The 22,333-nt window shown below is 50.2% G+C and overlaps 1 protein-coding gene across 7 annotated transcripts in view; it reads left to right on the top strand.

Moving 5' to 3' along the window:
• The first annotated feature begins 2,083 nt into the window (after nucleotides 1-2,083).
• Nucleotides 2,084-22,333, top strand: part of ST3GAL3 (ST3 beta-galactoside alpha-2,3-sialyltransferase 3) — a 411,061-nt gene continuing 390,811 nt past the window's right edge. For all 7 annotated transcript variants that reach the window (XM_048862089.2, XM_048862090.2, XM_048862088.2 and 4 more), the window contains exon 1: nucleotides 2,084-2,155. The gene's annotated coding sequence lies outside the window, so the exon portion shown is untranslated. The remainder of the gene's footprint in view (nucleotides 2,156-22,333) is intronic.

Raw genomic sequence — 22,333 nt, 5'->3', positions numbered from 1 at the left:
ATACGTATATCTATTTTGTGCGGCGGGGGGCGCTGTGCAGTAATGGGGGGGCTTGTGCTGGGGTGGGGGCGCTGTGCAGTAATGGGGGCGGTTGTGCGGGGGGCGCCTGTGCAGTAATGGGCGGGCTGTGCTGGGGTGGGGCGCGCTGTGCAGTAATGGGGGGCTTGTGCGGGGGCGGGCTGTGCTGGAGGTGGGGGGGCGCTGTGCAGTAATGGGGGGTTGTGCGGGGGGGGCTGTGCTGGAGGTGGGGGGGCGCTGTGCAGTAATGGGGGGTTGTGCGGGGGGGCGCTGTGCAGTAATGGGGGGGCTGTGCTGGGGGGTGGGGGGCGCTGTGCAGTAATGGGGGGTTGTGCGGGGGGCGCTGTGCAGTAATGGGGGGCTGTGCTGGGGTGGGGCGCTGTGCAGTAATGGGGGTTGTGCGGGGGGGCTGTGCTGGAGGTGGGGGGGCGCTGTGCAGTAATGGGGAGGTTGTGCGGGGGGGGCTGTGCTGGAGGTGGGGGGGCGCTGTGCAGTAATGGGGGGGCTGTGCTGGGTGGGGCGCTGCACAGTAATGGGGGGCTGTGCTGAGGGTGGGGGGGCGCTGTGCAGTAATGGGGGGCTGTGCTGGAGGTGGGGGGCGCTGTACAGTAATGGGGGGTTGGGCGGGGGGCGAGCTGTACAGTAATGGGGGCTGTGCTGGAGGTGGCGGGGGCGCTGTGCAGTAAATGGGGGGCTGTGCTGGAGGTGGGGGGGCGCTGCACAGTAATGGGGGGTTGTGCGGGGGGGCGCTGCACAGTAATGGCGGGGCTGTGCTGGAGGGTGGGGGGCGCTGTACAGTAATGGGGGGGCTGTGCTGGAGGTGGGGGGCGCTGTACAGTAATGGGGGGCTGTGCTGGGGTGGGGGCGCTGCACAGTAATGGGGGGTTGTGCGGGGGGGCGCTGCACAGTAATGGGGGCGGCTGTGCTGGAGGTGGGGGGGCGCTGCACAGTAATCGGGGGGGTTGTGCGGGGGGGCGCTGCACAGTAAATGGGGGCTGTGCTGAGGTGGGGGGGCGCTGCACAGTAATGGGGGGCTGTGCTGTGGGTGGGGGGCGCTGCACAGTAATGGGGGGCTGTGCTGGAGGTGGGGGGGCGCTGTACAGTAATGGCGGGGCTGTGCTGGAGGTGGGGGGCGCTGTACAGTAATGGGGGGCTGTGCTGGAGGTGGGGGGCGCTGCACAGTAATGGCGGGCTGTGCTGTGGGTGGGGGGCGCTGCACAGTAATGGGGGGCTGTGCTGGAGGTGGGGGGCGCTGCACAGTAATGGGGGGGGCTGTGCTGGAGGTGGGGGGCGCTGTACAGTAATGGGGGGGCTGTGCTGGAGGTGGGGGCGGCGCTGTGCAGTAATGGGGGGGCTGTGCTGAGGTGGGGGGCGCTGTACAGTAATGGGGGGCTGTGCTGGAGGTGGGGGGCGCTGTACAGTAATGGGGGGCTGTGCTGGGGGTGGGGCGCTGCACAGTAATGGGGGGTTGTGCGGGGGGGCGCTGTACAGTAATGCGGGGGCTGTGCTGGAGGTGGGGGGCGCTGTGCAGTAATGGGGGTTGCGGGCGGGGGCGCTGTACACGTAATGGGGGGCTGTGCTGGAGGTGGGGGGCGCTGCACAGTAATGGGGGGGCTGTGCTGGAGGTGGGGGGCGCTGCACAGTAATGGGCGGGGCTGTGCTGGAGGTCGGGGGCGCTGCTGTACAGTAATGGGCGGGGCTGTGCTGGAGGTGGGGGGCGCCTGTACAGTAATGGGGGGCTGTGCTGGAGGGTGGGGGGGCGCTGCACAGTAATGGGGGGCTGTGCGGGGGGGGCGCTGCACAGTAATGGGGGGCCTGTTCCCCGGCCCCGAGCCCGAGTCCCGCCGCGGGGGCTGAGGCGGGACCAGCTCTCTTCCAGCCGCCCCCTGAGGCGCCCCTGGCCGGGCTCCGCTCTGATTGGGTAGCGCGAAGACCCCCGCTCCCGTTGGATTGGGTAGCGCCGTGTCCATCCGCGCCCTGGGATTGGCTGGGGGGCCGCCCGCCCCGCTACGCGATTGGCGGTCGTGGAGCCTGGAGCCCCGGCCGGCCGGGGGGGCACCTCCTGCCGCCGCCGCCGCCGCCGCTTCCCGGCCTGGCGGGGCCGCCGGAGGGGTCGCCGGGGCCGCGCGCCGCGCCGGTGAGCGGGGGGCCGCAGCCGGGCCGGGGGGCGGCGGGCGGGGTCAGACAGCGCCGGCCGGGCGTGGGTGGGGGAGGCCGGGCCCCCCCTCAGCGCCCCCCCTTCCGGCCCGCCCCCCAGCGCCCCTAGTTCCCCCTGCGGCCCGCCCCCCCTCAGCGCCCCCCCCAATTCCCCCTCAGCGCCCCCCCCCGGCTCGGCCCCCCGTCAGCTCCCCCCCCTCCCCCCCCCCAGCGCCCCCTAGTTCCCCCTGCGGCCCGCCCCCCCCCTCAGCGCCCCCCCCGGCTCGGCCCCCCGTCAGCTCCCCCCCCTCCCCCCCCTCCCCCCGCCCAGCGCCCCTAGTTCCCCCTGCGGCCCGCCCCCCCCTCAGCGCCCCCCTAACTTCCGACCCCCAGCGCCCCCCCCCGGCTCGGCCCCGCCGTCAGCTCCCCCCTCCCCCCCCCCCCAGCCGCCCCTAGTTCCCCCTGCGGCCCGCCCCCCCCCTCAGCGCCCCCCTAATTCCCCCCTCAGGCGCCCCCCCCCGGCGTCGGCCCCCCCGTCAGCTCCCCCCCCGAGTCCCCCCTCCCTCCCCCCAGCGGGCCCCCCCGGCCCCGTCCCCCCCCCCGCGTGTGTCCACCCCCCCCAGCAGCGTTCACAGCCCCTGCGCCCTGGCCCGTTTGGCTCCCCCCGGCCCGGCCCGGCCCGGCCCGGCCCTCAGCACCCCTTCCCGCCGTCCGAGCCGGCCCCTGTCAGATCCGGGGTTCCCCGCCCCGGCGGCAGAGGCCCCGGGGTCTGCTCTCGGCGGCGGGGGCTAGAGCGGGGGTGGGCACCGGCACTGTGCCCCCTTGGGGAGCCAGGGCCTGGGGCCATGTGGGCTGCCCCCAGGGAAAGGGGGGCTGGGTGCTGCCCCGCACAGTGACCGCGCCGCTCGGCAGCGGCCTGGGGAGCTGGGGGTGGGCTCGGCTTGGCAGCCTCAAGTCTCTTTTCCGCTTCTTGTTGTGTCTGAATGTCCTGTGTTCCCTGACTCAAATTGCAGGAACCTTTCTGGGGGGTGGATCTGCGGTGTCTGCGCCCTCATCTGCCATTGACTAGGACCTTGACTGGAGAGGCTAGGCAGCCTCCAGGGCTGAATGACGTTTCCTGCTTCAGTCCTGAACTGTTCAGTTCCAGTCTAAATGTTTCTGAGCTCTTCAGACCTAATGTGGCTGAGCTTGGTCGCTTCGCCACTCATAGGTGGGCTCCTGCTAAGCATGGCCTGCGTGTGCATGGGGGCTTGAGCCGCAGTTGGGCTACGGCAGGAGCAACAGGAACCAGCATCGCCCTTGTCTTCTCCAGAATGTATCTCCCCATATCCCTGTTGCAGCTAGTCTCCAGGAGGAAACAATTGCACCCCATGACTCTGGCCAAAAGGCATAGAGCTGACTGGTTACCGGAATACAGATGGACTGCAGACCCCTGCAATCTGTTGGCATCTGTAATTGCCCCAGCACTGCCCTCTTAACCCTGTTGGAAAGCTGGGAAGAGAGTTGTTGAAGAAGAATCCCTTCCACTCTCTATAGATTGCCTAGGCCATCTCAGTTGACCTTGTGGTAAATGGTACCCAAAGATTGCCATCAATAACACCAGACTTTTGCCTATCACTAGAATGATCATTAATGAAGTACATCAGTGCAGTCTCTAAATAACTATTCTTTTGGTAGCTGTGTGTTAAGAATGCTCCTTTAATAAATCCATTATTGAGAATCTTTCCCAGCCATGTCTGTCCTCCAGTCTCCCCCCACACAAATGCTGTCACTAGCTATCACCTGAAGGGCCTGGGTACACCTTATAAACTGTAGCCTAAATTTCGTCTGATGAGGGAACCCTATGAGGAGAATGGAAGGGGTCGCTCTACTTAGTGGTTGAAGACACAAGATCACAGTATCATCCTTGGCCATTGCCTGGAGCATGACCTTGCAGTAATGTGGCTACCTCCCCCTTTTCCCTTGTCTTCAATCCTCTTGGTGAAGAAGGTGCTATCCTGTAGTGGTTCAAGTGATGTAGAAGAGGCTTGGGGTAGCTGCTGTTCTTATTTTCCCTCCAGAGGTCTATCTGTAGGCATCCGCTTTGGCAAACTAATTGTGACTAGGGCTTCCTGAGCTGCAGAAATGGAGAAGTTTCTTTAATCATCCCCTTAATTTTAATCTTAACATTTCAAAGTGATCTGGGGGATTCTGATGGTCATTGTGGGAGTGGCACTGCTAAACCCTGTCACGGTGCTAGCAACTGGAAAGCTCACTGCCTTCTTTCTCTTTCATGTAGTATCAGATGGTCAAAAGGCTGAACTAAGCAGTATGCAACTCTTTGCTTAATCTCATTCAGAAGTGTGCATAAGGGAGTAACAGTATTCTGAGCTGCTTTCCCCTTAGATAGCTGCATTACGTGTAGCACGACTTAATATTACATTTGCCTTGCAAGTAGAAGGGTAAAATTTTTCTTCCAATGTACTTCTGTTCTGCTGGCAGGTAGTGATAGAACAATATAATGCATGCTGAACTGCTCCTGTGCTATGAATGTTACTCATGGTTTTGCGGTAGAGTGCTGTTTCCTTTAGAGACGCCCAAATGTGCCTTTGGGGTTATAGCTGACTGTCGGATGGGATACTGAGGGTTTTGCTCCGCACAGAGGCGGCAGGGTGGGTAGAAAATGAACCTGCAGTGATGAACGCTACTCAAAAGCAAAGTAGGCATCTTCAGGAAGTCTTCCTCGAGGATGACCTTTATATGATATTACAGAACACAAACCCTCTGGTTGCAAATGCACACACATATGGGAGGCAAGGTATGGGAATTCTGTCAGTTCTACAGTAACTTCCGTTGTTCTATGCAGCAGTGTTGTAGCTGTGTCGGTCCCAGGATATTAGAGACACAAGGTGGGTGAGGTAATATTTTTTTATTGGATCAACTGCTGTTGGTGAGAGACAAGCTTTTGAGGTACATAGAGCTCATCTTGAGGTCTGGGAAAGGTACTAGGGCTACATCTACACTACAGCACTTACAGCAGCGCAGCTGCGCCTCTGTAGTGCTTGTGGTGGAGACGCTCTAAGCTGATGGGAGAGAGCTCTCCCGTCAGCTTAACTCCTGCTCCCATGGTGGGCGGTAGCTATGTTGGCGGGAGAAGCTCTGAAGCGGCGCTTAGGTCCATATTATTTACGTCGCTCAGGGGTGTGAATATTCCATTCTTTAATGAAGACAAGGTCTAAGAGTGTCACAGCTAAATACAAGACTGAACAGATAGTTTAGTGTAAGTAGTAAGTACATATTTAAAGGGACCACTCAAAGTGAAGTGGCCTGTTAACTCCCCTGTACTCACAGGACAAACGGGGAGAGTGGGTTACAGATTGTTGTAATAGGTCATAAATCCAGTGTCTTTATTAAGACCATGATTGTTAGTGTTCAGTAAGTTACGAATTTAAACTCCCAGGCTTGTCTTTTGAAAGCATTGTGCAGGTGTCCTTTGAGGATGAGGACTGATAGATCAGATAAGAAGATATATGGTGTTTGTCTTTTATTCTTTTATTCTTTTCCTGTGAAAGTTCATTTGAGAGCATAGTGATTGTGCTGTTTCACCCCCATAGTTGTTCTTGGGGCACTTAGTACACTGGATGTGATAACCACATGTTGTGATAGGCATGCGTAAGATCTGTGGCTCTCGAAAGGCGTGTTGGGGAGTATGTTGATCATTGAAGCAGTGGAGATGTCTGCATGTTTTGCATCTGTTGTTCTGGTAGGGTCTGGTGCCACTTTGAGATGTTGTGCCCTGGTCTGTGGAGAACTTTCTTCTGTTGATGAGGTTAGGGGGTTGTTTGAAGGCCAGAAGAGGGGATTCAGGAAAGATTTATTTCAGGATAGGGTCCCCATTCAGCATGGGTTATAGTTGTTTGAGGATACCCCATATGGGTTCCAGTGTGGGGTGATAGATGACTACTAGGGTGTGCGCTTGGAGGAGGTTTTATTCCTGTTTTGACGCCAGTTATCTAACTACTTATGCTAAGCGTGTCCCTCTAGTTCTACAACAACGCATTCTTGAGACCTTTCACTGGGGTTTTGTAGAATTTCTCCAGCATTTCTCAAGCCTGCTATTAAATTTAGGCTGAGGGGATGTTAGTGGAAGACTTCCTTGGTGTGAACTTTTGCTGTGTTTGAAACGGATAGTTTAGAACAAGGCTTGAGGGGGAAAATAAAAAGAACCAGGCACCATTTAGAAGTAGATATGAAAGACAAGATCGAGAAATGCCACATGGGTGAGAAGTCCGCTGTCCCTCCCCTAGCTGCTTGGAGGAGTGGTGGGATTTCTACTAGGATGCCTTAGGAGCCCACTTGTGGGGCTTTATCATTTGTATCGGCCTGTGGCTGGTAGTTTTCAGATATACTTAAAGATCCCCATTCCTCTTTTTGCTTAGGCCTGGTTTAAATATAGTTTTTGTATTGGTTTAACTACTTTGGTTATCGGTATGGCATTTTTTTAAACTGAAATAGTTATACTGGGGTAACAGATTTCACACTAGGGGGTTGTGCCCGTGTACTTTATTTGCCTTCCTGTAAAGGTACAGGCTCTTTCGGAAACAGCATTTTTATACTAATATAACTGGTCCACACTGGGGAGTTGTACTCCCATCCTTCCTTGAATGGGCTACAGGTTTTTTGAATCTGTCCACTGCAACTGAGTAAATCTTTAATTGTCATTGCTGAGAGTTAGGGTATGTGTACACTGCGAAATTAGGTCGAATTTTTAAAAGTCGGTTTCTTAGAAAGCATTTTTATACAGTCGATTGTGTGTGTCCGCACACAAATGCTCTAAGTGCATTTAGTCGGCAGAGTGCGTCCACAGTACCGAGGCTGCCATCGACTTCCGGAGCATTGCACTGTGGGTAGCTATCCCACAGTTCCTGAAGTCTCCACTGCCCATTTGAATTCTGGGTTGAAATCCCAATGTCTGATGGGGCAAAAACATTGTCGCGGGTGGTTCTGGGTACATATCGTCAGGCCCCCCCTTCCCTCCCTCCCTCCATGAAAGCAACGGCAGACAATCGTTTTGCGCCTTTTTTCCTGGGTTACCCGTGCAGACACCATACCACGGCAAGCATGGAGCCCGCTCAGCTCACTGTCACCGTATGTCTGCTGGGTGCTGGCAGATGAGGTACTGCATTGCTACACAGCAGCAGCTCATTGCCTTTTGGCAGCAGACGGTGCATTATGATTGGTAGCCATCGTCGTTGTACTCCTGGGTGCTCTTTTAGCCGACCTTGGTGAGGTCAGTCGGGGTGCCTGGGCAGACATGGGAGTGACTCAGCCAGGTCATTTCCCTTTTTAAGTTTCATCTCATGGAGATTTAGTCCTGCCGGCAGTCGTACTGCACCGTCTTCTGGTGAGCAGCCAGGAGATGACGATGGCTAGCAGTCATACTGCACCGTCTGCTACCAGCCTAAGATTTATAAAGATAGATGAAGTGGATCAAAACAAGAAATAGACCAGATTTGTTTTGTGTTCATTTGTATTCATTTTCTCACCCCTCCCTCCCTCCCTGAAATCAACGGCCTGCTAAACCCAGGGTTTTGAGTTCTGTCCTTGAGGGGGCCATTCTGTTTCTCCTTGATGCAAAGCCACCCCCTTTGTTGATTTTAATTCCCTGTAAGCCATGTCGTCAGTCACGCCTCCCTCCGTCAGAGCAATGGCAGACAATCATTTCGCGCCTTTTCTCAGCGAAGACGCCATAGCACTGGGAACATGGAGCCCGCTCAGATCACCGCGGCAATTATGAGCACTGTAAACACTGGGCGCATTATCCAGCAGGATATGCAGAATCATAACCTGCAACAAAAGTGAAACCAGGCGAGGAGGTGACTGCAGTGCAGTGACAAGAGTGATGAGGACATGGACATAGACTTCTCACAAATTACGGGCCGCTGCAATGTGCACATCATGGTGCGAATGGGGCAGGTTCATGGCCTGGAACGCTGATTCTGGGCCCGGGAAACAAGCACAGACTGGTGGGACCGCATAGTGTTGCAGGTCTGGGACGATTCCCGGTGGTTGCGAAACTTTCACATGCGTAAGGGCACTTTCATGGAACTTTGTGACTTGCTTTCCCGTGCCCTAAAGCGCAAGATTACCAAGATGAGAGCAGCCCTCACAGTTGAGAAGTGAGTGGCGATAGCTCTGTGGAAGCTTGCAACTCCAGACAGTTACCGGTCAGTCGGGAATCAATTTGGAGTGGGCAGATCTACCGTGGGGGCTGTTGTGATGCAAGTAGAGCATCACTGAGCTGTTGCTATCAAGGGTAGTGACTCTGGGAAATGTGCAGGTCATAGTGGATGGCTTTGCTGCAATTGGATTCCCTAACTGTGGTGGAGCGATTGACAGAACCCATATCCCTATCTTGGCACCGGAGCACCAAGGCAGCGAGTACATAAACCGCAAGCACTGGTGGATCACAAGGGACGTTTCACCAACATCAACGTGGGATGTCTGGGAAAGGTACATGATGCTCACATCTTCAGGAACTCTATGCCATGGTTCTTGAAGCCATACACAGGCACCCTGGACAGTAGTCAGGAGCTGTTCAACTATAGGCTGAGCAAATGCAGAATGGTGGTAGAATGTGCATTTGGATGTTTAAAAGCGCGCTGGCGCAGTTTAGGGTTAGCGAAACCAATATTCCCATTGTTATTACTGCTTACTGTGCACTCCACAATATCTGTGAGGGTAAAGGGGAGATGTTTATGGCGGGGTGGGAGGTTGAGGCAAATCGCCTGGCCGCTGATTACACGCAGCCAGACGCCAGGGCGGTTAGAAGAGTACAGGAGGGCACGGTGCGCATCAGAGAAGCTTTGAAAACCAGTTTCATGACTGGCCAGGCTATGCTGTGAAAGTTCTCTTTGTTTCTCCTTGATGGAAACCCCTCCCCTGGGTTCACTCTACTTTCCTGTAAGCGAAGCACCCTCCCCTCCCCTCCCCCCCTTCCCCCCCCTTTCGATCACTGCTTGCAGAGGCAATAAAGTCATTGTTGCTTCACATTCATGCATTCTTTATTAATTCATCACACAAATAGGGGGATAACTGCCAAGGTAGCCTGGGCGGGGTGGTGGAGGAGGGAAGGACAAGGCCACACATCGCTTTAAAACTTACTGAATGCCAGCCTTCTGTTGCTTGGGCAATCCTCTGGGGTGGAGTGGCTGGGTGGCCGGAGGCCCCCGCATTGTGTTCTTGGGCGCCTGGGTGAGGAGGCTATGGAACTTGGGGAGGAGGGTGGTTGGTTACACAGGGGCTGTAGTGGCGTCTGTGGTCCTGCTGCCTTTCCTGTAGCTCAACCACACTCTGGAGCATATGAGTTTGATCCTCCAACAGCCTGAGCGTTGACTCCTGCCTTCTTTCAGCAAGCTGACGCCACCTGCCATCTTCAGCCCGCCACTTCTCCTTGCGGTCGTATTGTGTTTTCCTGCACTCTGAGATTGTCTGCCTCCACGTATTTTGCTGTGCTCTGTCAGTGTGGGAAGACAGCATGAGGTCAGAGAACATTTCATCGCGAGTGCCTTTTTTTTGCCTTCTAATCTTCGCTAGCCTCTGGGAAGGAGAAATATATGCAGCTGGTGGAGGAAAAAAAAAAGGGACAGTGGTAGTTAAAAAGACACATTTTATAGAACAATGGGTACACTCTTTCATGGTAAACCTTGCTGTTTACATTATGTAGCATATGTGCTTTAATTACAAGGTCGTATTTTGCCTCTTATTGAGGGTATGCTGGTTTGGTGTGAGAGATCACTCATGCAGGGCCAGGCAACAGAATTCGGCTTGCAGGCAGCCATGGTAAGCCACAGTCTTTTGGCTTCTTTAACCTTTGTAACATGTGGGAATGGTTTCAAACAGCAGCGCCCTCATTTCCCATACGAAGCAGCCGTTGGGTTGGCCATTAAAAATGGGTTGGCAATTTAAAAGGAGGGCTGCGGTTTCCGCGTTAATGTGCAGCAGAAACCCAACTAACACCCTCCCAAATTCTCTGGGATGATGGCTTCACCCCATCCCACCACAGCATGGCTAACAGCGGGGAAGATTTCTGTTCAGCCACAGGCAAACAGCCTAGCAGGAACGGGCACCTCTAAATGTCTGCTTATTAAAACCACCCTATTTCAACCAGGTGACCATGAATGATATCACTCTCCTGCGGGTAACACAGAGAGATAAAGAACGGATGTTGTTTGAATGCCAGCAAACACCGGGACCATTCGCTGCAATGCTTTGTTCTGCAATGATTCCCGACTATGTGCTACTGGCCTGGTGTGGTAAAGTGTCCTACCATGGAGGATGGAATAAGGCTTCCCTCCCCAGAAACCTTTTGCAAAAGCTTTGGGAGTACATCCAGGAGAGCTTTATGGAGATGTCCCTAGAGGATTTTCGCTCCATCCCCAGACACGTTAACAGACTTTTCCAGTAGCTGTACTGGCCGCGAATGCCAGGGCAAATTAATCATTAAACACGCTTGCTTTTAAACCAGGTATAATATTTACAAAGATATACTCACCAGAGGTCCCTTCTCTGCCTTCAGGGTCCGGGAGCCCGCCTTGGGTGGGTTCGGGGATTACTGGCTCCAGGTCCAGCGTGATAAACAGATCCTGGCTGTTGGGGAAACCGGTTTCTCCACTTCCTTGCTGTGAGCTATCTACAACCTCCTCCTCATCATCATCTTCCTCGCCCCCAAAACCTGCTTCCATGTTGCTTCCCACTCCTTGGACGGAGTCAAAGCACAGGGTTGGGGTAGTGGTGGCTGCACCCCCTAGAATGGCGTGCAGCTCATCATAGAAACAGCATGTCTGGGGCTCTGAACCAGAGCGGCTGTTTGCCTCTGTTTTTTTGGTAGGCTTTGCCTGAGCTCCTTAATTTTCACGCAGCACTGCTGCGGGTCCCTGTTATAGCCTCTGTCCTTCATGCCACTGGAGATTTTTTTCAAATGTTTTGGCATTTTGTTTTTTCGAATGGAGTTCTGCCAGCATGGATTCGTCTCCCCTTACAGCGATCAGATCCTGTACCTCCAGTTCGGTCCATGCTGGAGCTCTTTGGCAATTCTGGGACTACATGGTTTCCTGTGCTGATGGGATCTGCATGGTGACCTGTGCAGGTGAGCTCGCCATGCTGACCAAACAGGAAATGGGATTCAAAAGTTCGCGGGCCTTTTCCTGTCTACCTGGCCAGTGCATCTGAGTTGAGAGCGCTGTCCAGAGTGGTCACAACTGAGCACTCTGGGATAGTTCCCGGAGGCCAATACCGTCAAATTGTGTCCACAGTACCCCAAATTCGACCCGGCAAGGTTGATTTCAGTGCTAATCCCCTCGTTGGGGGTGGAGTAAAGAAATCGATTTTAAGAGCCCTTTAGGTCGAAAAAAAGGGCTTTGTCGTGTGGACGCATGCAGGGTTAAATCGAGGTAACGCTGCTAAATTTGACCTAAACTCGTAGTGTAGACCAGGCCTTAGACTTCGGAAATCAACCATCTTCTTCCTCTAGTCTTTCTCATTTTCACCACGCAGGACACTAGTCTATTTTCCTTCCCTAGGAAGCTGTTTTGTGAACTTTCCCATATTGCCTTGCCTATGTGTTTCAGTCCCATATACAGGGCCCATCTATAGGAAAGAATGGAAAGTTCAATTTTATATTCTACTCAGTCTTAATCCCATCTGCTGACACTCTCAGGAAGGGTGCCAGTTGTGATGGTGGCTTTTGGTATTGTGTACGCTTTTCCATCCATATTTTAACTATCAATTCCTTTCATACAGGTTACCACACAGTCTTTGGATAATGATTTTTGGTCACTGTTACTCTGATTAGACTGGCAATAGTATACGGAGTTTTTCACTTCTAGGAAACTAATGTCCTAAACCCTTCAATCCCCCAGTTACTTCAAGTTTTCTTTTAATTTAACCAGCACGTTGGTATAGAGTGCTTAATGTAGTCTATACTGCAAGATTAACTAATTAACACCTTGGGGATGACATCTGTTGAAGTCTTGAAATGGTATTTTTGTGCTGCCTCCTACTGGTGAGAGTAGTAGATGTAAAATTTAAGCACACAAGTGAGTTTTCCTCCACTTTGCTAATTAAGGAACCTGTAACAGGATTATGTGGGTAGTTGAGGGAAATGAAATCTATAATTCCAGACACCCTAATTGCAGAACTATTAACTGTGGTTTGTAACCTGTCCTTTAAATCAGCTTCTGTACCCAATGACTGGAAGATAGCTAATGTAACGCCAATATTTAAGAAGGGCTCTAGAGGTGATCGCGGCAATTACAGACCTGTAAGTCTAACATCCGGGCAAATTAGTTGAAACAATAGTAAAGAATAAAATTGTCAGACACATAGAAGAACCTAAATTGTTGGGCAAATGTCAACATGGTTTCTGTAAAGGGAAATCATGTCTTACTAATCTATTAGAGTTCTTTGAAGGGGTCAGCAAACATGTGGACCCCTTCAAAGAACTCTAATAGATTAGTAAGGGAGATCCAGTGGACATAGTGTACTTAGATTTCCAGAAAGCCTTTGACAAAATCCCTCACCAAAGGCTCTTACGTAAATTAAGTTGTCATGGGATAAGAGGGAAGATCCTTTCATGGATTGAGAACTGGTTAAAAGACAGGGAACAAAGGGTAGGGATAAACGGTACATTTTCAGAATGGAGAGGGGTAACTAGTACTGTTCCCCAACGGACAGTCCTAGGACCAATCCTATTCAATTTATTCATAGATTATTTGGAGAAAGGAGTAAACAGTGAGGTGGCAAAGTTTGCAGATGATACTAAACTGCCCAAGATAGTTAAGAACTTCAAAAAGATCTCACAAAACTAAGTGATTAGGCAACAAAATGGCAAATGAAATTTAATGTGGATAAATGAAAAAATAACCTCAACTATACATACAATATGATGGGGGCTAGTTTAGCTACAGCTAATCAGGAGAAAGATCTTGAAGTCATTGTAAATAGTAGTCTGAAGACGTCCACGCAGTGCAGTGGCAGTCAAAAAAGCAAAACAGGATGTTGGGAATCATTAGAAAAGGGGATAGAGAATAAGACGGAGAATATCTTATTGCCCTTATATAAATCCATGGTATGCCCACATCTTGAATACTGCATACAGATGTGGTCTCCTCATCTCAAAAAAGATATATTGGCATTAGAAAAGGTTCAGAGAAGGGCAACTAAAATGATTAGGGGTTTGGAACGGGTCCCATATGACGAGAGATTAAAGAGGCTAGGACTTTTCAGCTTGGAAAAGAGGAGACTAAGGGGGGATATGATAGGTCTATAAAATCATGCCTGGTGTGGAGGAAGTGAATAAGGAAAAGTTATTTACTTGTTCCCATAATATAAGAGCTAGAGGCCACCAAATGAAATTAATGGGCAGCAGGTTTAAAACAAATCAAAGGAAGTTCTTCTTCACACAGTGCACAGTCAACCTGTGGAACTTCTTGCCTGAGGAGGTTGTGAAGGCTAGGGCTATAACAGGGTTTAAAAGAGAACTGGATAAATCAATGGACGATAGGTCTATTAATGGCTATTAGCCAGGATGGGTAAGGAATGGTGTCCCTAGTCTCTGTTTGTCAGAGGGTGGAGATTGCTTGATTATTACCTGATCGGTTCACTCCCTCTGGGGCACCTGGCATTGGCCACTGTTGGCAGACAGGATACTGGGCTGAATGGACCTTTGGTCTGACCCAGTCTGGCCATTCTTTTGTTATGCACACACACAGTGGATTGAAAGGTATTCTGTTGGAGGAGAAAGTATGTGTATTTGTATTGGTATTTACAGAGGCTTGTCGGGGCGGCGTGCTGGGAGAGAAGCTGAGCCCTGATTAGGGGGCGGGGCTTCTCTGAGTAGGCATCCTATCAAGGCAGCCACCCAGCCAGGCAGCAGCACAGACAGCTGCAGCGGCACAGGAGCCAGCAAACAGAGCTGTAAACGGGGGAGTTTGAAAGGTGAGTCTGGGGGGAAGACTACTAGCCAGGCAGAGGAACAGACAAGCTAAAGAAGGGAGTATGGGGTGGTCTGGTAGTGTTTTCGTGCTCGTTGGGGGCTTGTTTTGCTGTGGGTGGGTGGTTTAGTGTGGTTTGTGTTTCCCAGACTGACAGGACTTAGGTGGTAAGGCAATGACAGACACAGAGGCAGCAGTGGGAGTGACCCAAGCAGTGGAAGACACATTGAAGATGACTGGATGTAGAAGCTGTGGCATGTACATGATCTTGGAGGGGGTACCTGAAAAGAATTTAGTCTGCATGAAGTGCCACCTGATAGAGCTGATGGAAATGAAGATCATAGAATCATAGAATATCAGGGTTGGAAGGGACCTCAGGAGGTCATCTAGTCCAACTCCCTGCTCAAAGCAGGACCAATCCCCAATTAAATCACCCAGCCAGGGCTTTGTCAAGCCTGACCTTAAAAACTTCTAAGGAAGGAGATTCTACCACCTCCCTAGGTAACGCATTCCAGTGTTTCACCACCCTCTTAGTGAAAAAGTTTTTCCTAATATCCAACCTAAACCTCCCCCACTGCAACTTGAGACCATTACTCCTTGTCCTGTCCTCTTCTACCACTGAGAATAGTCTAGAACCATCCTCTCTGGAACCACCTCTCAGGTAGTTGAAAGCAGCTATCAAATCCCCCCTCATTCTTTTCTTCTGCAGACTAAACAATCCCAGTTCCCTCAGCCTCTCCTCATAAGTCATGTGTTCCAGAGCCCTAAGCATTTTTGTTGCCCTTCGCTGGACTCTCTCCAATTTATCCACATCCTTGTTGTAGTGTGGGGCCCAAAACTGGACACAGTACTCCAGATGAGGCCTCACCAGTGTCGACTAGAGGGGAACGATCACGTCCCTCGATCTGCTCGCTATGCCCCTACTTATACATCCCAAAATGCCATGGCCTTCTTGGCAACAAGGGCACACTGCTGTCTCATATCCAGCTTCTCGTCCACTGTCACCCCTAGGTCCTTTTCTGCAGAACTGCTGCCTAGCCATTCGGTCCCTAGTCTGTAGCTGTGCATTGGGTTCTTCCATCCTAAGTGCAGGACCCTGCACTTATCCTTATTGAACCTCATCAGATTTCTTTTGGCCCAATCCTCCAATTTGTCTAGGTCCCTCTGTATCCTATCCCTGCCCTCCAGTGTATCTACCACTCCTCCCAGTTTAGTATCATCCGCAAATTTGCTGAGAGTGCAATCCACACCATCCTCCAGATCATTTATGAAGATATTGAACAAAACCGGCCCCAGGACCGACCCCTGGGGCACTCCACTTGACACCGGCTGCCAACTAGACATGGAGCCATTGATCACTACCCGTTGAGCCCGACAATCTAGCCAACTTTCTACCCGCCTTATAGTGCATTCATCCAGCCCATACTTCTTTAACTTGCTGACAAGAATACTGTGGGAGACCGTGTCAAAAGCTTTGCTAAAGTCAAGAAACAATACATCCACTGCTTTCCCTTCATCCACAGAACCAGTAATCTCATCATAGAAGGCGATTAGATTAGTCAGGCATGACCTTCCCTTGGTGAATCCATGCTGACTGTTCCTGATCACTTTCCTCTCATGTAAGTGCTTCAGGATTGATTCTTTGAGGACCTGCTCCATGATTTTTCCAGGGACTGAGGTGAGGCTGACTGGCCTGTAGTTCCCAGGATCCTCCTTCTTCCCTTTTTTAAAGATTGGCACTACATTAGCCTTTTTCCAGTCATCCGGGACTTCCCCCGTTTGCCATGAGTTTTCAAAGATAATGGCCAATGGCTCTGCAATGACAGCCGCCAATTCCTTTAGCACTCTCGGATGCAACTCGTCCGGCCCCATGGACTTGTGGACGTCCAGCTTTTCTAAATAGTCCCTAACCACCTCTTTCTCCACAGGGGGCTGGCCATCTATTCCCCATGTTGTGATGCCCAGCGCAGCAGTCTGGGAGCTGACCTTGTTCATGAAGACAGAGGCAAAAAAAGCATTGAGTACATTAGCTTTTTCCACATCCTCTGTCACTAGGTTGCCTCCCTCATTCATTAAGGGGCCCACACTTTCCTTGACTTTCTTCTCGTTGCCAACATACCTGAAGAAACCCTTCTTGTTACTCTTGACATCTCTTGCTAGCTGCAGCTCCAGGTGCGATTTGGCCCTCCTGATTTCATTCCTACATGCCCGAGCAATATTTTTATACTCTTCCCTGGTCATATGTCCAACCTTCCACTTCTTGTAAGCTTCTTTTTTATGTTTAAGATCCGCTAGGATTTCACTGTTAAGCCAAGCTGGTCGCCTGCCATATTTACTATTCTTTCGACACATCGGGATGGTTTGTCCCTGTAACCTCAACAGGGATTCCTTGAAATACAGCCAGCTCTCCTGGACTCCTTTCCCCTTCATGTTAGTCCCACAGGGGATCCTACCCATCCGTTCCCTGAGGGAGTCGAAGTCTGCTTTCCTGAAGTCCAGGGTCCGTGTCCTGCTGCTTACCTTTCTTCCCTGTGTCAGGATCCTGAACTCAACCAACTCATGGTCACTGCCTCCCAGATTCCCATCCACTTTTGCTTCCCCCACTAATTCTTCCCGGTTTGTGAGCAGCAGGTCAAGAAAAGCTCCCCCCCCGTTGGCTCCTCTAGCACTTGCACCAGGAAATTGTCCCCTACGCTTTCCAAAAACTTCCTGGATTGTCTATGCACCGCTGTATTGCTCTCCCAGCAGATATCAGGAAAATTAAAGTCACCCATGAGAACCAGGGCGTGCGATCTAGTAGCTTCTGCGAGCTGCCAGAAGAAAGCCTCATCTACCTCATCCCCCTGGTCCGGTGGTCTATAGCAGAGTCCCACCACTACATCACTCTTGTTGCACACACTTCTAAACTTAATCCAGAGACACTCAGGTTTTTCTGCAGTTTCGTACCGGGGCTCTGAGCAGTCATACTGCTCCCTTACATACAGTGCTACTCCCCCACCTTTTCTGCCCTGCCTGTCCTTCCTGAACAGTTTATAACCATCCATGACAGTACTCCAGTCATGTGAGTTATCCCACCAAGTCTCTGTTATTCCAATCACGTCATAATTCCTTGACATCACCAGGACCTCCAGTTCTCCCTGCTTGTTTCCAAGGCTTTGTGCATTCGTATATAAGCACTTGAGATAACCTGCTGATCGCCCCTCATACTCAGTATGAGGCAGGAGCCCTCCCCTCACAGACATTCCTGCCTGTGCTTCCTCCCGGTATCCCGCTTTCCCACTAACCTCAGGGCTTTGGTCTCCTTCCCCCGGTGAACCTAGTTTAAAGCCCTCCTCACTAGGTTAGCCAGCCTGCTCACAAAGATGCTCTTCCCTCTCTTCGTAAGGTGGAGCCCGTCTCTGCCCAGCACTCCTCCTTCATGAAACACCATCCCATGGTCAAAGAATCCAAAGCCTTCTCTCCGACACCACCTGCGTAGCCATTCGTTGACTTCCACGATTTGACGGTCCCTACCCAGGCCTTTTCTTTCCATGGGGAGGATGGACGAGAACACCACTTATGCCTCAGACTCCTTTATCCTTCTTCCCAGAGCCATGTAGTCCGCAGTGATCCGCTCAAGATCCTAGGATTGGAGATGCAGGTGGAGACTGTGGTTGAGTTTAGAAGGGGGTTCGAGCAGATGATGGGGCAAAGACATGAGGAGGCTGAAGGGAAAAGCTCAGACTTGCAGATGGAAGCAGGACCGAAGTACTCTGAGGGGATACTGCTGGGTGAGGAAAGTGGACCGTGGAAGCATGTGACTAAGAGAACCAGGCAGAGGAAAAGACGGGGCAGTGAAGGAGAAATAGAGCTCAGGAACAGGTTTGTGGAGTTGGAAAAAGAAGAAGGGGCACAGCAGGTGGTCACTGAAGGTGAGTGAACAAGGAAAAAGAGAAGAGCAGATCATCCTATTGGAAGAGGGCAGGAGTCAATGGAGATAACAACACCATATATGAGTCCTAGGAGGATACGGGATGGGTTAAAGAGGATTGCAAGGGACAATAGGAATCGAGAGGACTTGCAGCCAGATGGAACAGAGGATAGACTGGAGAATCGCACCATCGCCAGGTAAAGGCAGGTCTACGTGATTGGGGACTCATTACTGAGAAGAATAGACAGGCCTGTAACAAGAGCTGATCCAGAGAACAGAAGAGTGTGCTGTCTGCTGGGTGCTAAGATACGGGATGTGGACCTGAGGCTGAAGAGGATCCTAATGGGAGCAGGAAAGAATCCATTGATTATCCTTCATGTGGGAACAAATGATACGGCTAGCTTCTCGCTGGAACATATCAAGGGAGACTATGCCAGGCTGGGGAAGATGCTAAAGGAAATTGAGGCTTAGGTGATCTTCAGTGGGATTCTGCCCGTTCCTAGAGAAGGGCAACAAAGGTGTGACAAGATTATGAGGCTCAACAGATGGCTCAGGCAGTGGTGCTATAAGGAGCGCTTTGGGATGTATGGCCACTGGGAAGCTTTCATGGTCAGAGGACTGTTCTCTCGGGATGGACTTCACCTGAGTAAGGTGGGAAATAGACTTCTAGGATGGAGGATGGCACAACTGATCGAGAGCTTTAAACTAGGAATTCGGGGGAGATGGCTGGGAGATGTCCAGGTAATCTCCATGCCAGTTATTCTTTTTGAGAGGGAAGAAAACAAAGTAAGAAAGGATACAGCCGTGGGTAGGAGAATGGACATAAGGCGGAAGGGCAGTGTACATACCAATCTAATAGGTAATATTGGTGGTAGAATGTCTGTGCCCAATCGGGTAAAGATTGTGAGCAAAGCCAAACTGCAAAAATTAAGATGTTTGTACACTAATGCGAGGAGCCTAGGTAACAAAATGGAGGAACTAGAGCTACTGGTGCAGAAAGTGAAACCAGATATTATAGGGATAACAGAAACATGGTGGAATAGTAGTCATGACTGGAGTACGGGTATTGAAGGGTATGTGCTGTTTAGAGAAGACAGAAATAAAGGCAAAGGTGGTGGAGTAGCATTGTACATCAATGATGAGGTAGACTGAAAAGAAATAAGAAGTGATGGAATGGATAAGACAGAGTCTGTCTGGCAAAAATCACATTGGGGAAGAACGCTGCTAGAGCCTGCCCTGGGATAGTGCTTGGGGTGTGCTATAGACTGCCAGAATCCAATCTGGATATGGATAGAGACCTCTTTAATGTTTTTAAAGAAGTAAATACTGATGGGAATTGTGTGATCATGGGAGACTTTAACTTCCCAGATAGAGACTGGAGGACAAGTGCTAGTAATAATAATAGGGCTCAGATTTTCCTGGATGCAATAGCTGATGGATTCCTTCACCAAGTAGTTGCTGAGCCGACGAGGGGATGCCATTTTAGATTTGGTTTTGGTGAGCAGTGAGGACCTCAAAGAAGAAATGATAGTAGGGGACAACCTTGGTTAGAGCGATCATGAGCTAATTCAGTTCAAACTAAATGGAAGGATAAACAAAAATAGATCTGTGACTAGGGTTTTTGATTTCAAAAAGGCTAACTTTAAAAAATTAAGGAAATTAGTGAGGGAAGTGGATTGGACTGAAAAACTTCTGGATCTAAAGGCAGAGGAGGCTTGGAATTACTTCAAGTCAAAGTTGCAGAAACTATCAGAAGCCTGCATCCCAAGAAAGGGGAAAAAATTCATCGGCAGGAGTTGTAGACCAAGCTGGATGAGCAAGCATCTCAGAGAGGTGATTAAGAAAAAGCAGAAAGCCTACAAGGAGTGGAAGATGGGAGGGATTAGCAAGGAAAGCTACCTTACTGAGGTCAGAACATGTAGGGATAAAGTGAGAAAGGCCAAAAGCCATGTAGAGTTGGACCTTGCAAAGGGAATTAAAAGCAATACTAAAAGGTTCTATAGCCATATAAATGAGAAGAAAACAAAGAAAGAATTGGGACTGCTTAACACTGAGGATGGAGTGGAGGTTAAGGATAATCTAGGCATGGCCCAATATCTAAACAAATACTTTGCCTCAGTCTTTAACGAGGCTAATGAGGAGCTTAGGGATAATGGTAGGACGACAAATGGGAATGAGGATATGGAGGTAGATATTACCACATCCGAGCTAGAAGCCAAACTCGAACAGCTTAATGGGACTAAATTGGGGGGCCCGGATAATTTTCATCCAAGAATATTAAAGGAACTCGCACATGAAATTGCAAGCCTGTTAGCAAGAATTTTTAATCAATCTGTAAACTCAGGAGTTGTACCTGACTGGAGAATTGCTAACATAGTTCCTATTTTTAAGAAAGGTAAAAAAAGCAATCCAGGTAACTACAGGCCTGTTAGTTTGACATCTGTAGCATGCAAGGTCTTGGAAAAAATTTTGAAGGAGAAAGTAGTTAAGGACATTGAGGTCAATGGTAATTGGGACAAAATACAACATGGCTTTACAAAAGGTAGATCGTGTCAAACCAACCTGACCTCCTTCTTTGAGAAGGTAACAGATTTTTTAGACAAAGGGAACACAGTGGATCTAATTTACCTCAATTTCAGTAAGGCATTTGATACGGTTTCACATGGAGAATTATTAGCTAAATCGGAAAAGATGGGGATCAATATGAAAATTGAAAGGCGGATAAGGAACTGGTTAAAGGGAAGACTACAGCAGGTCACACTGAAAGGTGAACTGTCAGACTAGAAGGAGGTTACTAGTGGAGTTCCTCAGGGATCGGTTTTGGGGCCAGTCTTATTTAATCTTTTTATTACTGACCTTGGCACAAAAAGCAGGAATGTGCTAATAAAGTTGTGGATGACACGAAGCTGGGAGGTATTGCCAATACAGAGAAGGATCGGGATATCATACAGGATGGATGACCTTGTAAACTGGAGTAAAAGTAATAGGATGAAATTTAATAGTGAAAAGTGCAAGGTCATCCATTTAGGGATTAATAACAAGAATTTCTGTTATAAACTGGGGATGCATTACTTGGAAGTAACAGAGGAGAAGACGGAGCTTGGAGTATTGGTTGATCACAGGATGACTATGAGCCGCCAATGTGATATGTCCGTGATAAAAGCTAATGCGGTCTTGGGATGCATCAGGCGAGGTATTTCCAGTAGAGATAAGGAGGTGTTAGTACTGTTATACAAGGCACTGGTGAGACCTCACCTGGAATATTGTGTGCAGTTCTGGTCTCCCATGTTTAAGAAGGATGAATTCAAACTGGAACAGATTCAGAGAAGGGCTAAGAGGATGATCTGAAGAATGGAAAACCTGTCTTATGAAAGGAGATTCAATGAGCTTGGCTTGTTTAGCCTAACCAAAAGAATGCTGAGGGGAGATCTGATTGCTCTCTATAAATATATCAGAGGGATAAATACCATGGAGGGAGAAGAATTATTTGAGCTCAGTACCAATGTGGACACAAGAACAAATGGATATAAACTGGCCTTCAGGAAGTTTAGACTTGAAATTAGATGAAGGTTTCTAACCATCAGAGGAGTGAATTTCTGGAATAACCTTCCAAGGGAAGCAGTGCGGGCAAAAGACATATCTGGCTTCAAGACAAAGCTTGATAAGTTTATGGAGGATATGATATGATGGGATAGCCTAATTTTGGCAATTAATTGATCTTCGACTACTAGCGGCAGATATGCCCAATGGCCTGTGATGGGACGCTGGATGCGGTGGGATCTGAGTTACTATAGAGAGTTCTTTCCTGGGTGTCTGGCTGGTGAATCTTGCCCACGTGCTCAGGGTTTAGCTGATCTCCATATTTGGGGTCGGGAAGGAATTTTCCCCCAGGGCAGATTGGCAGAGGCCCTGGGGATTTTTCGCCTTCCTCTGCAGCGTGGGGCATGGGTCACTTACTGGAGGATTCTCTACACCTTGAAGTCTTTAAACCATGATTTGAGGACTTCAATAGCTCAGACATAAGTTAGGGGTTTGTTACAGGAGTTGGTGGGTGAGATTCTGTGGCCTGCGTTGTGCAGGAGGTCAGACTAGACGATCATAATAGTCCTTTCTGACCTTAAAGTCTATGATTCTATGAAAGTGAACTGAGCAGGCTTCTTGTTCTTATGTAGCGTCCTAATTGGCTCTTCAGAATGGGAGTTACTGACTGAGCCCAAAGTTATATTAATGGTACTTTCACTGGCATCATGTTTAGATAACTTGTATGAGTTTTACATTGCTCAGAACATTGACTTGC

Source organism: Caretta caretta, chromosome 8 (genome assembly GCF_965140235.1).
Source record: "Caretta caretta isolate rCarCar2 chromosome 8, rCarCar1.hap1, whole genome shotgun sequence".
In the NCBI taxonomy this organism is placed as follows: domain Eukaryota; kingdom Metazoa; phylum Chordata; order Testudines; family Cheloniidae; genus Caretta; species Caretta caretta.
Note: the sequence above shows the minus strand (reverse complement) of the source record. Positions and strands in the feature narration are given on the sequence as shown.